The sequence below is a fragment of the Triturus cristatus genome, chromosome 11, assembly GCF_964204655.1.
Source record: "Triturus cristatus chromosome 11, aTriCri1.1, whole genome shotgun sequence".
In the NCBI taxonomy this organism is placed as follows: domain Eukaryota; kingdom Metazoa; phylum Chordata; class Amphibia; order Caudata; family Salamandridae; genus Triturus; species Triturus cristatus.
The window spans coordinates 425,615,995-425,632,185 of NC_140594.1; the positions used below are offsets into that span (position 1 = coordinate 425,615,995).

General features: G+C 42.8%; 1 protein-coding gene across 1 annotated transcript in view; it reads left to right on the forward strand.

Annotated features, from left to right (window-relative positions):
• The window catches only part of LOC146784372 (pyroglutamylated RF-amide peptide receptor-like), a 1,315,107-nt gene that overhangs the window by 337,753 nt on the left and 961,163 nt on the right, over positions 1 to 16,191 (forward strand). The window lies entirely within an intron of this gene.

Below are 16,191 nucleotides of genomic sequence, written 5' to 3' on the forward strand. Positions count from 1 at the left end.
TACCAATTTACCAGGTGCAGAAGTGACGCAGGGCTCTCATAAATAGGCCCCTTGGTGGGTATGTGTCATGATCCCAACCACCATCGGATCACATTTCTACACCAGCAATGGTGCTGTCCTGATTTTAGAGCAAAGGCCAGATTCGGATATGGACATCGAATCACAATCTCAGGAGTATCGGAAGTGATGTCATAGACGCCTTATCTCACCTAGAGCTTTGTTGCTGATGAGTTAGGAAAAGGACAAGAACTGGCAACTGCAAAAAGCAATTATAGGAGTCAGTAACCCCGGATCTGTTGATGATCAAGTGTCAGAGGCAGGATGAATCTGTTGGGCTACACGACTGCGGTTCTGGCCACAGAGATCCTGCTCGCTAGTCGGAATCAATCTCTCACTCTTGCTCTCTCTGGCTCCCTCGCCCCTCTGTTCCTTCATTGATCTGTCTCTCTTTTTTGTTGCACCCTACCTTTGTTGCTGTCTCTCGTCTTATGCTCACCTCCTTTTAGATCTATCTGCCAACATTTGATGCAGGCACGCTGCTCTTCCTACTTCTTGTGCTGTCTCCTTAGCTTTTATTCCTTCTCTCCATTTCTCCTATTTTCAGCTAATCTCCCTCCTGTTTATTGCCTACTTTCTCCGTTCTCTGATCTTTTTTGTTCCACTGCCACTCCTATTTTTCTCACTCCTTGTGTTCCTGTCACGCCCCGCTTTTATCAATCTATCTTTTTCTCCTTCTGCTGCTGTCTCTCATCATCTCCTTTCCTTTCGATGCACTTTATCTCTCACTATGAACTGGCGAATGCCACTGACACTTGTTGTTAAGGGCCTGGGTAAAGAAGAAGAGGTGGGCAAATGTACCCCCTCTTTATGGACGTCAATTCACCAATATTTACTGGGTAGGCAATGTAACATAATTCGTCTTGTGACCCTTGATTACATTACAACATGTTATCTCATGTGACCTTTGAACTCAGGGACATCACAGGAAGTGACGTCATCCAACTTTTCACCTTGATGACATGACATTACAGAAAGTGACACCATATGCTCTGTGACTCTGAAGTCGCACTTTGCATTGTGCAATGATGAGCACACTGACCGTCACCAACACAGAAAAAGCACACGTAGATGATACCTGCAAAAGCCACCTTTAAATGGGGATTCGCCCGATCAGTGTGTAGCATTAAGTAAAGTAAAGTTTACAAGCTAGATAATTCAAAGAGCAACTATAATTCCTCTAGGAATCCAGAGATCAGAAAAGTAAACCCTCAGAGCAGGAAATGTTGGCCACGTCATCAGGGACATTGTTTCTAGTCCTTGCCTTTTGATGATAAGCCAAACGCATTCTGGGAGTTGGGTCTTAGTTTGCTTCCACGGAGAAAATGAAAATAACACAGCTGATCCCAAAGAATTGTGGTTTTAAAGTCCAGCACCGGAAAAATGTCATGGTGACATGGCGTGAGGTGGCTAGTCCCCCTAGAGCAGAAATAAAAATACATGTTGGGACTGGCATAAGTAAAGACATAAACGTGGCCACAAGGCATAACATCTAGGGAAAGACATAGAAAAGCATACATCACTCCATCCATGTGTAAATTCGTTGCAGAACCAGAGACTGAGTAACTTCAAAGCGCACAATCTGATCTTATCTGTCTCTAGGCCAGGAACCAAGCTATTCATCATTCACAGAGAATTGTGCCCAGATGAAAAAAGCTTAGTGCAATGCCACAAGCACACGTTTTACAGTGCATCACATAATTGCTCATTGTATTGTACACTTTGTAAACTGGGTCGCCAATGACATGGTGCTCACTCACAACTTTACGCTATGCAGCACCTTGTAAGAAATGCATCCCTCGTCCATTTTAAAAAGTGAAATGCTCCAACAACAATGTGTTGCACTTTTCACTTCTCTATAAAGCATATCACCCCTAACATCCTCAAATAGGATTTCAAGGTCAAGAGTTCTAGAAACCAGGGTTTGTAGCTCTGTGCCTGCTTGTGGCCATGGATTAGAAGCAACCGGACCCTGTTTGCAGGCAATCATTCACGACTTGCATCTGCTATCTTCAAATAATGCCCAATCGATTTTGCTCTGGAAGCATGATCGACTGTAGAGTTCTAGCCTTTCAAGTCGGATTCTGAGGCAGAAAAATCCATGTGTGACCTTCTAAGCCAGTTTTGGTTTAAAGAGGCTGCCCAGTAACACAAGGTTCCAAGACTTGAGAATTTTAAAGCTTTACTTCCAAGAGCTACCCACAAATGCATTCAACCTGAGTGGATAATATGAGGGCGGCAGAAAACAGGAGGTGGCAAATCAGTGCACACTGGCAAGCAGGTTTTCCGTACATACTTGTGATGCTGTGTCTGTATCCATGTGTAGTACTATAGGGGTGGGCGGAACACTCCGCTGATTCACTCTGCAGAATTCAACTGAGTTACATAAAAACTCCATGAGATTCCAAGGAGTTCCACCCACAGGTGGAAAATACCCGTTGCACACATTGCAATGAAGCGCAAGTAGCATTAGCAGCGCTGAAAATTCAGCATGTACTGCACCATGCGGTGCTCAAGGGCGCACAGCCATTCGAGTGGATTTTGCTGCCGCTCAAGTAAAAAATGGACTCGAGCGGTAGCAAATCTACTCAAGAAGCAGCCCTCTGACCCCGACCACTCGTAACCACTCTTAGCTGCCTGCATTAGAAAATTGCACTAAGGGGCGCCAAATATCACTCACATTTCTGGAGCCTCGCTGGGAAAAAATTTCAGTGGCGCACCAATTGGCAGAATTTGGCCAGAACTCCACATTACAAGAGTAACGAAAAGTCGCCAAATTCTGCCAATTTCACATGTGGAGTGAAACATTCTGCCCACCCCTGGTACTGAATCAACCTTACCTAGATACAGTAGCGTCTGTCCCACAAAGGTCATGCTCGCCGCAGGAACCAGTACATTCAAACATATCTCCAAAAAACAACTTCTCAGCACCTTACATACAAACAATCCCATGCAGAGGACACAGAAAACTCTCCAGGTACCGCTCCCATGCATGTAAGGCAGAATGTGTGTGGGTGTATTGTTGAGAACTATTTCCAGCATCAAATGAATCGTTTGAAATTCGGTGTGAAAAACAGGCACAGGATAGGGAGGAAAGTTCTTTCACTAAAGTCTAGGCAGTTAAGGTTGCGTATAGAATACCCCTTCAGGAAAGGAAAGAAAAAGAAGAAATGTCACCGTCCAAAAACAGCAGATCACCTGTGGAGTCAATCCCTGAGATCTGACAAGGAGAAGGTGTAAAACCGTGCACAGAGAGGTGCTGGTTCATGGAGGGCTCGAAAAAGGATGTACAAAGTAGGAGTCTTTTTTAACAGCTGTTCAGTCATTCTTCCTGTCAGTGCACGTGATTCCTAACTGGTTGATGAAAGGTGCACAGCAATAGTGACACTGGAAGTCCCAGTCGGAACAATAGAACGGATAGAGGGATTTTACACAAAGAGCCCACAATTTATTGTCAGGGCACAAAACTTCAAAAGTAACAAGCATTGGCATAGCCAATAGGTCTCGCCTTTGGGACCTTATAAGTGTTTAGCCATGCAACAGTTGCATAAACAAACACTTATAAGGTCCCAAAAGCGAGACCTATTGGCTATGCCAAGCGGCCGTGCAGCCGCGAAAGTGATCGCGATCAAACATCAAAGCGGCCGCAAAAATGAAAGTAATCGCGGTAAAAGTGGCGCGTGCGCCCGCGCACATGCACTGTAGCTCTAGGCTGGCCTGGTAGCACTTTTTGGAGCCCTCTCAATATGTCTCGCCAGACCAGCGCATGCGCTGGGTCAGGCGAGACCTAAAAATGACATCAGTGCAAAAACTGCAATCCAAAACAAGAGACAGCCCTGCGTTAAGAAAAGCAATAATTCTATAGAGCAAAAAAACATAAGGTGTCTTATACCAACCATACCTTCTAACTCTGCCTAGGAAAAAGTTGGTTAACATTAAGGGCCTCATTTATGAGTTTTTGCCATAGGGCAGTGCTACAGGCCTTCTTGCTGCTCAGCCCTACGGCAAAAGAGAAGGGCAGTAATGTGCCGTATCTATCAGATGCAACAAGAGGATGGGCCAGAGCCTGTTTTGTTTCTGCGTATTAAATTAGTGCTAGACCAAACGTGTTACTTTTATTTGATCTGGTACTTTATTTATACCTTTGTTTTAAACCTTTTTTAAAAAAAGAAGGATTCTTTGTTTCGTGTTTAAAGCAGAAAAAAGACAGTGGTGTCTATATGCAGAGTATATATATAACTTACAAAAAATTAACAATAAATTCAACGACAATTTTGTGTTTTAAGTATACAATACAACAAATAAGACAGTGATGTAGAAAATTAAAGCTTAACTATCCTAATATAATCATATTTCACATATCAATATTTTTTCATCAATTTTCAAGTGGTGCTATATATATCAACATCTCAATTAGAAGAAACATAGCAAAAAAGAGAGAGAAAAACACGGGGAAAATATTGATATCAAGTGAATAGAATTTTTCTTATGTCTTGACAGAAAAAATCAATTCAAAATTCCTCCATGTTTATATCATAAATGACAATAAAGCCAACGCGTTTCAAGACTCTAATACTCAATATACGGATAAATAAGCCCCTCAATATACAGCGTTCAACCACTGTGGCGCAAACTCACAGAAGGGATGCATAGTTAAACAATAAATGGTAAATATAAAAACAGACAAGCAACCAGCATCCAAGCTGAGGTCAATCTGAGCATGCTGGAATTACAAAAGTGACATTTACAAATGCCCTTGATCAGTGACTCGAGATTTAAGGACTGTATCGATGAAGAGAGGTGCAAAAGATACTCTGTCAGAATTAACCATAGTCTTCCCAGTTTCACTGGCTATTTCCAAGCAAGGGTACCATTTTACCAGGTGCAATGCTTAGGTATGCAATGAAGGAAGAGGTGTGCTAGATGCACAGGTTGTGGTAAGCAGCTTTGGTCAGCTGTGCAGGTCCCTTTGTGGCTTTCTTGTATGTTACATTAAACCTTGACGATTACCCATAGGCTTGTATTTTCTCAGGCCACACAGACTCAAGCAGATATGGGTGGGAGCGAGAGGGTCAGAGGTCATAGAGTGGCCAGCAATGAACAGCCGATCTCTTCAGAAAGTCACTCCATGCCTGTCCAGATGTTGGGTGAAAGGTTTAGATTCAGGGGACTGGTAAGGTTATTAGCTTATAGACAAGGTCTGCTCATATTTGTTATAGGAGAGCATGCAGCAAAGTGTATTATAATGCAGCAGATATTGGTTTGGAGTTGGCTGCAGAACCTCCAAGTGGTGGCTTATTAATGAATGACAGAATAGGGTAGAATCTGGGCACTAATGATATCACCTCTAGATGGAAGGCAGGCATGTTTTTTAAGGTACTGACCCGTTGAGTGTGGCTGACAATGGTATGATTTTAGTGGCTTTGACAGAGCTGCAGGTTCGTAATTATCAGATCTGGAGAATGAGACAACGTCTTGGGTTTGGTCTCCATTCTGTGAGCCTAATTTGAGCAGAACAAGGAGGTGGCTATTCTGTCCCACCCCATTGGGTGCAGTGGCGGCCGGCACAGGTAAACGCACTGGGGCGGGGGGTTTGTTGGGAGAACGAGAAAGTCGACAGACGACGGAATAGGTATAAATAAATAAATAAATAACATATATTCTGTTTTCTGTGGCTTCCCCCCTGCCGCGCCCTGTCCCACCTCACCACGCTTACCTGTGCCGGCTGCCTCTGATTGTGTGACTCTTTCTTTTTACAGTCTCTAAGTACAAATGCTGACTGAGCCTGATAATTTTCTCATACTTGACCTAAAGTTAATACACTAAGTTCAGAATTGTTTACTCGCTCTCCCGATTATTGTGGTAATGAATTCCACATGGTTAATAGGTGTATCAAATTTGTCCTGATGAAGATCCAACCTTAAAACAACGACAGATTATGATTTTTGGACTGATTTAATGCTTTTTGCTAGATCAACACTGATATTAAAAAGGAAAAGGCCCATGATTAGCTTTTCTCCAGCCAAAAGTTCTAAATGGGCTGCCTTAGATTTCAGTGTACACTTTCTGCAGCTCATGCACACTTTGCCGCTTTCATACATACGGAGCACCTTTTCGTATGTTTGTGCATTTTGTTTTATAACAATAAGATTTGATTATTCTTGCTGGTTGTGAGTTTTTTTTAAATTAAGATTTATTATATCATTTGTACATTGAATTTGTTTATTGTTATTTGAATGATCTCGAAGGAAACGTTGTGTATATTGTATTGTTTACCCAAGTCGCTAACAAAAAATGGTTGCCGCATATTACTATCCTCGACTGCTAACGTGTTTGTGGGTTATGTCCAGGACCCCCTATTTCACCACATTTTGGACTGTCTTTAACCTGTGGCTGTGGATTAACCCTATGAATACTTGTAATGCATGGTAGAATTACGCTACGTTCAGAAGCCATATTTTAGCATGGCTGTGAGCAGTATTCATTTATAATAGTCCCAGTCCTGTACTGGTGATGTGGCTCTCACCAACTAGGGTAGTAATTGGCTGTGTCCAACGATAATTGCTATCTTCACCCTCTAGAGAGGCTGAAAACGTTGCCTAGAAATGACTAACCCTACCTGCAGAATGTCTGTGGGCTATAACCAGGAGCCACTATACCTTAGGCCACAACTCAAAGCTCAGAAATGGCTATCCCTATAATGTAGGCCCAAAGCAACTCCCACTGGCAAGCAACTATCCCTAACCTATATAGGTGGTGAGCCACGCCCATGAGTGGCTATTCCAACCCTGTACAAAGGCATTCAGATATACAGTGGCTGACTGAGTTGTAATAAGGAGAGGTTAGCCTCACCTACTACTATGGCTGTGACCTAAACCCCGGAGTAACCACTACCACAATCCTGTACAATGCCTGTCCACTGTACTTAGGATATACTCTATTGGCCCATAATGTGACGGTGGTCTATTGGAGCTGGAGCTATCCCAACCCTCTAAGGAGGCAATGGGGTTAGACTATTCCCACCTTAAGAGATTCTACCAATAAAAAACCTATCACACTCTAGTGAGCCTCAGCTTTTTTAGAATGATCCCCAAAACATTTCTATTCATACACCTATGAAGACAGTAAATTCCCCAAGTAAAATTAGGATCAGTGGGAACAGTCATGGTAGGGTAAGCCTTGAGGTAACTAAGGGCCTGATTTACAGCTCGGTGGACAGGTTACTCGATCACAAACGTGACAGATATCCTATCTGCTTTGTTACAAGTGAATTATATGCCATGGCAGATGGGAAACTCTAGCTCAAGCTCCTCAATTTGTTATGCATGTATTAAAAATCACACCAAAAAATTCAATTCAATTTTATTAAAGTTTATTTAAAAATCATCATAAATATAAAGAAAAAATACCAGGCAAGCAATTTTTGACAGATATCCTAGGCATTTAAAAAATGATAAAGTTGGTCCTACCCGTTACCACCCCCCGGCTACGAGCCTTGCAATTATTCGAAGACTCGCTCGAACCATACTCTTGGGGTCGGAAACCGGAATCTCCAGAACAGCCCACTTGAGCGAGGAGGTCTATCCTCCTACTCTCCTACGAGTCTCTTGTGTTCCCCCGTGGTTTCGATTCTCCCAGCGCATCCTCCCTTTTCCCCCCTCTCCATGAAGAGAGTTTATCTTCCCTTTATGTTTGTATAAAATTGACGACAGTTCCCTGTTGCTTCCTTGATCTACAACGTCCCCACAAATAGTGGACAGACCCTATACATCGGGATGTCATACATAGCCGGACACTAACAGTTTCCTTGGTTTGACAACAATAAAGCCCCATACAATGCTTGGACTATTGAATGTTCCCTTTGGTCGATCCCTGAGACGTGAAATTTATCAGGGTAGTTTGTGGTGGGATGGTACTGCACAATTTCCTTCTCTACCCTAGCTTACTTCTAAAAGGAAGACCTGGGGATGTCCTGAATGGGATTGATTCTGCCATGTATGTTCTTTATTATGCTATGTAAAGTGGATAGTGGACTTACTTTGATGTTTTTCTCAAAGGGACATGTGTCCTCAATCTGTCTGTTTTTCGTTGTCTGTTATATATTCAAAAAACAGATTTTAAAATAAAAAATGATAAAACAGTATCTAGTGAACTGGTAAAAAATGAAATCTTTAAACATTTGCGAGGGGCACAACTTGAGCAGGGACATGCTACATCAAATAATTTATATTTTTTTACATTCTACATCATGAAAGTTAGGATCATAAGATTATAATGCCTTTATAGTGACATTCAGTACTTTAAATAGATAGCAGACCAAAGTGAATGGTTCTTCCATCAATGGATACTGAAAGTGCATGCTTAATAGTCTGTACCCTCCGGCGCCAGAAGACGCCCCCCCAGGCATGAAAGGAGGGGTACAGCAAGATGTCTTGCTCTTTGAGGAATGCATATTACATCATCCATTGATTCCTCTTTGGAGCGACCAAGTCTGCAACACAGCTGAGGTTGTCTGCCTTAATACAACTCCACTTGAGTGCCACTAAAGGTAAATCTCATGCATTTTGATTGGACCATTAGTTTATAATGATGGTAAAGATACATTTATGGTTATGGTTCCAGGGTATGAAAGGAATCAATAAGGGATGACCATCTTCTCAGCTCTAAAATACACTCAAATCTCTCCCCAAACGTTCAAACTAGAAGTTCTCTTTTGCCTATGGTTTTAAAAATTGTCTTCCCAAGATGTTTTCGCCATTCTTCAATGAATTCCAAATCTGATAGAATATACTCCAGAGCTGCAAGCCACACAGAGGGCCCCTGGGTAGTGGGATGGATGCATTCATTTCAAATCAAATATTTGAAAGATCCTACTTGTGCCTCTCTTAGACGACATTACTAGTTAATATACGTCCTGTTTACTATATCTCCAATTCTCATGAGCTCAAACACAAGCCTCTCTTGGGAGACATGGTAAGAATAAGGCAATGAGAAGATTTTGAGCTCTGGGTGTCCAGCACTATAATATCATCACGAATTGCACCATGCGCACCACAATAGGACGCAGCTTCATTTCTGCTACTTAAGTGGATTTTCTACTCGAGCAGCAGCTTTCTACACACGAACGGAAGGCTTCTCAATGCGAGGGGTCATGACTTGACGCGACCACTCGCTTTGAGAAATCCGACCGCAAGCATTGAGACATCTCGCTGATGTGTAGAGCGTGAGAAGGTAAAAAACTACGCTCCATGGATCTGGGTTTTTGTGAACTCTGCATGCTCCGCTGAGTGAGGAGAACTCAGCAAACTCTACGAACTGAGTAGAGTTCACCGCCCAGGGTTACACAGTGCGAGATCAAAGCCTGTATTCCTTTTATTAGAACATTGGAATGGTAGGAGTTTCATTAAAGATAATGGAGTGCTCCAGCCTTCTAATGGCTGGTAGAAGCCCGTAGCATCAACATTTGAATGTTTATTCACAGCAACAGCTGTGAACAAGGGCCTCACGAAGCCTGAGGGGATTTCAACCCCCTCGGGCTCCATGAGGCCTGTTTTACAATTTAGAACATTCTGCCCTCTAGGGGAGGAATGTTCTATACCCTTAGCGCCCTCTGTACTGGGCACTACCTGCCATTAAAGGCCCGCTTCCTTGTTAAAAGACCTCACAGACGCTGGAATGGGCCTTTAATGGCCAGTAAAGCCCAGGGCTTTTAGTGGGCCGGGTCTCACCAGTGCTGAGCACCGACAGTTTTTTAAAGGGGCCTCGAAACGGGTCTCTATCGGGTTCTGTTTTTTGCCCTGGCGGTCCGTTTTTTTCCAGACTGCAGTGACAGCTGGCACATCGATGTGCGTGTGCTCACTCTGCCTAGTTCTAACTAGTGGACAAGTTACGGCATGATGTCATGCCAGGAGAGCCTTGTAGGGGAAGGGAAATCCTTTAAAGAGAGTCATTTTCTCTCTGGATTGCCCTTCTCTTTTTGAAAACTCAGGAGCAGCAACATTTTCGTAGTGTCACCAGGGCTTTCAGTGGAAGCTTTTTCAATACTATATACAAGCCATAGTTGCTACTTATTTATCTTATGCAACTAACAACCGTTGACAAAACCAATAGTCCTGGCTTGTTGTAGGTATGAAGTTACTTGTTGTATCATATATCTGGATGCATTGACAGAAACAGCAAAATAGGGCCGCATCCTTAATTACATTGGCCACGCCCCTTTGAGAGACCCTGCAGTTTTTTCATCCCACTTAAATCCCTGGTAAAACCTATCGGGCCTACTATATTGGCAAATGTAAAAGAACCATAGGTTACTGCTGGAATGAATTTGCTCACAAAGACCGTTAGTACTGAAATCCCCTTTGGGTTACAAAAATGATGTTTTCTTAAGTTTGAACTTCAAATGAAGGTTTTATTTTTTGCTGCTTTGAGGTGGGACCAACAATTTCCTCTCCGGTTTTGCCATACACTCAAATATTTAGAAATATATTGAATTAGGAAATGAGAAGATGAGTTTAAGATACGGAAGCTTCGTTTATTAAGAAGTTTGCCAATGGTAATTATTTTTGCTTTACTTCTGTTGACAATCAGATCATTAGATGGTTGTGTATGTTAATGGCACCAGAGAGTGCTGCAGCACAATTGGGGTGAAATTTGGAATGATTGTGTCATCCCCTCAATGAAGGAGAGATACATGAGTGTTACTAAATGTGGCGGAATTTTTTTAACTCCGCTGAGTCAATCTGTCATATAAAATTTAAATTAGACTGTTGATAACACACATTCTTTCCTTGCTTCGACCGTGATTTCTTTTTCTTCTCCTAATCAATCTGATTCTGTGCTCCAGCAGGTGTTTTGGGATGCCCCAGTTTGACAGCTTCTTCCAAAACAACCACCTATTGACTCTTAAGAAATGAAATGGACATAGTTTTGCAGATAGTCTTTCTCGCTTGTCCCTTTCTGAAGAGATGATCCTTTTTGCTTCTTCTTTCTCCAGCCACAGCCCAGCTTCCCCTCTTCACATCTTTCTTCCTCTCTCCACCATCTTAGCGTGGGCGTCTACAATAGAACATGGTGTCTGATATTTCTAGTTGCAGGTCTCTTGTCCACTGCAATAGCTGCAGGCATGTTTTCTTCTTAACTTCGCAACCACAGTGAGGCAAAGCCTCAGAAATTGATCCGATAGAGTTTGAGATGGCTGACAATCTGCTGATATAGCATCACTAACATGCTTTGTGCTTTAGTGTAGTAATGCAGCTGTGTGTAAATAGGTACATGCATAGTTCATTTGAGGTCGCACTGTAATATTCAATAGATATGGAATGGCATGGCCATTACCTCCCCTTATCTCGCCTGATCTTGACATATATCCTACATAGTCTTGCTTTTTACCTTTCCCTTTTCAGTATTATTGTTCCCTTGTTCCTATCCCAAGCTTGTTTTCAGCATAGTGATGCTACCAGGCAGGCGAAGTGCCACCTAAGGTGGCATGTTTTTGGAATGCACATATGTAGGTGGTATTTCTATAGAGCGAACCTAGCCAATAGGCAGGAGAGCTCTCTACATGTTCATGCCCTGTCCAAGGACTAAAGTGACAACAAGGTGCTCCTAAGCCACAGCATTAACAGGAGAAGGGTGTGGGTGGAAGGGAGATAACCTACCAAGGGGGCTCTTAGGGAGCAGTAGAAAACTACAAATAAGAAAGAAAAAGATTAAGGGTCCTAGAGGATTTACATCTAGAGCACAACACAATTGTAACCTGGTCGCCCTTTCCTAGTAAACCAGCTCTGAAAGAGAACCCGTCTATGAGCTTCTCATCAAATACTCTTGGCCTTGATACAGTCTTCCTCTACCTGACGCAGCTGCCCGATCCAGCACCACGGGATGAGATTTTAAGAGTGGAGTGGGCTGCAACCCTATTTATTCATCCTCCAGCCAACGAGCGACGATTCAGGATAATAATTGTTTTGCCTTTGTCCTTTGAATGTAAGATGTACTTTGTTACATATACTTGTAGATTGTGCATTTTTTATTCCTGGTAGGATTAAGTTTTTAAGACCTTTGTTCTCAAAATATAGAACAGTGCAAAAGGTGAATGCAATAGATCTGTTTGCTGAAATGCGTTATTTAGATGTGGGAGTAGGAATTGCTTGTTTTACATGCGTAGGATGGGTTACAGTTGGATGGGTGGTTCATGGGTGGGTTAGGTGGGCTTTAAGTCACTCTCATTGTACAAATGTTTTACTGTTTTAGAGTGCTTTATGGACAATTAGTTTATTACAACTAAAAACTACAGATTATATTTGTGATGCGAAAGTCCTTTATTCTCACCTGGTACAGCCTCAGTGCCGCTGTGAGTAGACTTCACTGCACAGCTTGCCCTGCTGGTAATCTATGGGGGGGGGGGGTGAAGGTTTGCGTGGCAGAGGGTGCGCCTTAAATTGAGTATAACTCAGGGCCGGACTGGGAACTGAAACCGGCCCTGGCAAACAGCTCGGCTGGCCCCTGGGGGGTAGGAGTGCTAGTGGAAAGCACCACTCCTGTCTCACCGCTGCCGCAGTTGTTATGGGGGCAGATATTGCAACTATGCTGCAAAACCGGCCCCCGGTAACAAAAAAATCTCCCCTGTTGTCCAAAACTGGCCCTCACCCTGGCGGCCCACGGGGGAAACACCAGTCCGGCCCTTGTATGGCCTGTTCCAACTGTTGTACACATGTCCAAGGATGAGACTACAGACATGGAAATAAAGAAGAAGGACATTTACTGGCAGTGTTCCCAGCAGTGGGTGACTTCTTGAGATGTGAAGATCCAGGAGGGCATTAAGCAGGATTAGTTATACCAGCAGAAGATATAACAGGGAACAGAACAAGGCTGCGTTTGACTGGCCCCTCCGCGCGCACGGGGGCATCTGCCGCAGAACAACGTATCTCAGACGAGGCGAGGTCACAGTAACTTGGTGGAATTAATATTGCAGAATAACCTCACGCTGTAGTATTCTATGAGCTAGACTGTTAATACTCCTGCCTGCATTCTGTCTCTTACAATTCTGAGAAAACCAGCGGGCTGCGAGTCCCCTTCTCTGTACCGTACTGTAAAATATTAACACTGCTGTGCTTCAAAATGGGTAAAATATGTTGCATTGATGTCACAATACAGTGTTTCACAGAAATGTAAAGAGATACTAAAATAACTCCTAACACGATACGATAGCAGCATTTTAAAAGATGAATATAATGAGCGGTGAAAAGCTATAATAGTCACCTAGGGGCATATCAACAACAACCGGCGATAATTATCGCTGAGCGCACTTAGCGCTCAGATAATTATCGCCGGCTAGCGCCGATTTTTATCGCTGAGATAGCGTGCTATTAGCAACGCTTATCTCATCGGCGATAAAAATCCTAGCGCTAACTGGCTAACGTGAGATTATCGCTGGAAACCCAGCGATAATCTCACGTTAGCTTGTTGATAGGGCCTCACAAACTTAGCCATGATATCCACCTTCCATAGGATATCATGGCTAAGTCAGTCCTGAAGCAGGCGTAAGGAAAGTAGCGATAACAGGTGTTATCGCTACTTTTCCTGACGCTATGCTTCATAGCGTGGGGCTTGATGATAGGAGAAATGTCGCTTAGCGACATTTCTCCTCTCATGTCAGGTCAGGAACGCCCACTTTGCATCTCATTAGAGATGCAAAGCTGGGCGTTAGAAATCCCCACGCTAAAGCAAGGTTTCACGCGTTAGCGTGACCTTGCTAATATAGCGATAAAATTATCGCCGCTTTTCGGCCGAAAACGGCCGCTAAAGCGGCGATAATTTTTTATCGCCTTGTTGTAAATATGCCCCTTAGAAAGCCAGAATAATGGTGAGCATCTAAATGTCTATATACAACAATTACCTGGATTCTAAGAGAACTTGGGGGCATATCAACAAGGGCTTCATCTCTGCTTTTTTGGCTTTAAAAGCCCAAAAAGCAGAGATAAAACTAGCGCCCTATCAACAACAGGGTGCTAACATGCAAATTTGCATGTTAGCACCCTTTTACTCTACGCTTCCCCTTGCATCTCTAATGAGATGCAAAGGGGGCGTTCCAGAGTAAAATAATAGGAGAAATGTCGCTAAGCGACATTTCTCCTATTATCAAGAATGTCGCTAACCCTGTTAGAGACAAAAAAAGCAGCGCTAACCGCGGTTAACGCTGCTTTTTTACGTCTGCTAATTTTCAGACTTAGCCATGATATCCTATGGAAGGAGGATATCATGGCTAAATTTGCCTGTCCCTATCAACAAGGTAACGTGAGATTATCGCTGGGTTTCCAGCGATAATCTCACGTTAGCCTGTTAGCGTGTAGATGTTTATCGCTATTGAGATAAGCGTTGCTAATAGCACGCTATCTCAGCGATAAAAATTCACGCTAGCCGGCGATAATTATCCTCACGCTAAGAGCGCTGAGCGATAATTATCGCCGGTTGTTGTTGATATGCCCCATGATGTGAAGAACAGCACTTTACATATTCCTAATTCAAGGCGCATCATTCTCTAGAAAACCTTTGCGAATGCCTTTAATTAAGGGTGTGCGAAATAGGCAGTATTTGTTTATGTGGAAATTGAGTGAAATTATGCATAATAACGTGTCATTTTAATTTGGCATTTAGTACTATATTTTAACTCAGCAATGCGTCCTTGTGTCAAATTCTGAAGTGAGGATGTATTTTGCGCTAAATAAGGTACCAAAAACACAATTTCCGCAAACAACAGCCAGCCACATTCTCATTGTATTGGGTTATTGTATGGCGACCCCACAAAACAAAATGAATGAATGGTGGCATAATTACACGATGTGGCGTAATGGCGTCATTTCAGACATTTTGTATAACAAGCATAAAGCAAAATTCCCAAATTATGCAAAATACTCTGGCGTAATTTAGTTGAAATGTGAGAAACTGGCTGGCATAGAAGCCTAATCCTCCCCAGGTACACGGGTGTGCTTTACACCTCCTACTGATCTAAAAATACAACTGCCTCTGAGAGGTTTTCACATTTATTTTCCAGATGGTTTACTTTCTTAATTTCTAAACTATCTCACATAGGCAAACTTAATTTAAAGAAAACCATCTGCTAAATGAATAACTGACACTGACAGGTAAATCCTGCTGCCATTTTGCAGCCCTGTTTGCATTAGTGTTTAAAGTGAATGCTATTTCTTTGTTCCCCTTGTTGGGGAGCTGTGATGCACCGCAGCCTACGGGGAGGCAGAGAGACAGACTTACAAGGAGTTCATGCAACACGGTGTAGCAAATAACATTGCTGCTCTGCCCTGCGTTGCGTCAATGGGACAAAGCAGAATTGCATCATATCTCCTAAGAAGTCATAACTCTTGAGTGGTTGCATGGGAATGGCCACGCGCAACCCATGGAGCTCCCCCTCAATGCAAACTAAGGCAACACAGAACATTGCGTTGCCTTGTCGTACTTTGGGTTACATTCCAACATAAATCACAATTTGCATTGATGGTAAATCCCATCAGAAGACTTTGCGTTGGGTCTGCGTTAAAAAAGTAATGCAAATTCGATGCAAAGTCTTTGTGAATCTGCCTGAATAGCAGAGGGGTGATAGTGAGAGGGTAGGAGAGCTCTTTTTTCACCCCTTTTGTACAGCTTTAGAAGAGAGGGCATGTGTTCTATGAGTCTCAGGCTGCACGGCCTGCTTGTACATGCTAGAGTTCCTCCCTTGCACACCACTAAGTATGCCTTCAAATTAATACTACCCTATCACAAGCAATGGCGTCTCTGGAAGTGAATTTTAGATGGGCACCCATTTGGCCACAGATAAAACTTGTGGGGCCACCCAGCAAGATCAATTTAAAGAGTTTGTACATGTGTATATATTTATATATTCACTGAAAAAACCATAGGTTTCACACATGTTATAGTTAGCTGGACATTTCACTCGTAAAAAACCATTGAAATTCCCCCGTTATAGTTAGTTCAGCTAAATATAACTCGCGCGACCGCAATCCACTGCTGATGACGTCACATATTACATCACTGATGATGTCATCCAGTGAGTGTATGTTTCTGTAAAGTTTAAACATGTATAATATATATAGGGAAAGGCCTGTGGAAGAATGAGTGGCT